The sequence below is a fragment of the Bos indicus x Bos taurus genome, chromosome 8 (assembly GCF_003369695.1).
Source record: "Bos indicus x Bos taurus breed Angus x Brahman F1 hybrid chromosome 8, Bos_hybrid_MaternalHap_v2.0, whole genome shotgun sequence".
Classification (NCBI taxonomy): Eukaryota; Metazoa; Chordata; class Mammalia; order Artiodactyla; family Bovidae; genus Bos; species Bos indicus x Bos taurus.
In genome coordinates, this window is record NC_040083.1 from 98,182,016 (window position 1) to 98,184,141 (window position 2,126).

At 39.6% G+C, this 2,126-nt stretch overlaps 1 pseudogene; it reads right to left on the reverse strand.

Annotated features, from left to right (window-relative positions):
* Positions 1-512: 512 nt before the first annotated feature.
* On the reverse strand, positions 513-1,924 carry LOC113897629 (annotated as a pseudogene).
* Positions 1,925-2,126: the final 202 nt, after the last annotated feature.

Consider the following 2,126-nt stretch of genomic DNA (forward strand, 5'->3'; position numbering starts at 1 on the left):
GGTATTCTGCAGTGTTTCTCACAGGGTGGTTAACAGCTTAAAATTTCTTAAATTATGTGTGAGAGAAATCTACATGGATACAATATTAAATAACACTGATTTGCATGTTGGAACAATTATTCCTTTTCCAATTCTGTTTCAGTCCTGATGGTGATATAAAGGAGAAAGATTCGGTTTGATGCCATACGACTTCAGCATCTCTCTAAAAACATGTCAAAATTTTTATTTATTTATTTATTTTTTTGATGCTAATTTCTACATTTATTGTAGACTCTATTTCAGTACTAGAGGTTAAATTTTCATCACCAAAAAATGAGAATAATCTTACAGCTACTACTAAGGTAATGAGCTGTGAAATTACTTTCCCACTATTGTTCTGAAAATATACCCCTAGATTGTTAAGAGAAATTCCAGCTTCATTCAGATCTGTTAGTTAACTCTTCAGTCATCATCATATACCCCTAGATTGTTAAGAGAAATTCCAGCTTCATTCAGATCTGTTAGTTAACTCTTCAGTCATCATCTACTGTCGGCTTGTCACTCCGCTTCTTGTTCGACCCCAACCAACTAAACACCAGTGTTTCTCAACTCTTCGGCTAAGTGCAATCTTTTCTCCTACTTCTGTGCACACAGGATTAGTCAAGACGATTTTACCCAAATCAGCCTTGACTGCACTAACTCTTCCTCTGTCAACAGGGATCCTATATTCACCATAAGCACTTCATTCTTAGACAGCTTTTGTACTTTCGCTGCTTTCTTGTCTCCTTCGGTGCGAACACCTAGAAGCCTTCTAAGCAGGAAATAGGAAATTTCCAATTCTGTGAAGATCTCAGGTAAAGCTCCAACTGCACCAAGTACTTGCCCCACCATTCTGTCAGCTCGGCACAAAGTGGGGTCAATTTTTGTTCCAACTCCAATAAGACCTCCTGGGGCAGCATACTGAAGATCATTATGCTCTGCGAAAAGCGATACAATTTTGGAAAAGATAGGTTTACACATGAGTTTTCCTTCACTGTCTTTGGAAACAATACCAGGTCTGACTTCTATCTCCTGGCCCACCTTTAATACTCCTTTTAGAATACTACCACCAGCTACACCCCCCTTAAGGTCATCAACTTCACAGCCAGGTTTGTTGACATCAAAGGATCTAATAACAATTAGTCTGGGTTCTGAAGTAAAGTCTCTTGGGGGTACTGGAATGTTCTTTACTATGTACTCACAGACAACTTCAATATTGTATTTTAGCTGAGCAGAAATTGGGATAATAGGAGCGCCTTCTGCTACTGTACCTTGAACAAATGCAAGGATCTGTTCATACTGTTCTTTAGCCTGGCTTTCTTTTACCAAATCAATTTTATTTTGTAGAATCAAAATATGCTTCAGTTTCATGATTTCTATAGCAGCCAAGTGTTCAGATGTCTGAGTCTGAGGACAAGTCTCGTTACCCGCTATCAACAGAAGAGCGGCATCCATCACTGCGGCCCCGTTCAGCATAGTAGCCATCAGAATATCATGGCCAGGACAGTCAACAAAGGAAACATTCCTGACTAATTTGAAGTTCCCTTTGGTCCCTGGAATGTCTGTACGACTCATCAGGTGTGCTACTTCCACAAGATCTACAACATTCTGGCCGAGGACAACTTGGGTCATCAAGTTTATAAATCTTAGCATTAGCATAGCCAAGTTTGATTGTAATATTTCTTTCCAGTTCATTTTTGAAACGGACAGCGTGGACTCCAGAAATAGCTTTTACAACTGTAGATTTCCCATGAGCTACATGACCAATTGTACCTATACTAATTGTGGCTTGTCTGCTGATAACTTCATGTGAAAGTGGCGTCAACTTGGAAACATCCAAAATGGCGAGATCTTGCCGAGAAAGGTGCGGCTGCCCTAAAGTCACACCAGCCTCACCCCCCGCCATCTTGCCCGGAGAGCTAAATTTTTTATTTTTAAGAAAGAGAGAAGGAACTTAGGATCAAAGAATTCAGTGACAAGAAAGACAGAACAGGACTTAGGATCAGAGACTTCAATGATAGTCAATACCTAGCTAAAGTGTAAGGGCACTGCTTCATTCTCACTGTTTTTATTTTTGTGGTTACTTTCCAGTTTTACAAAGTGACATT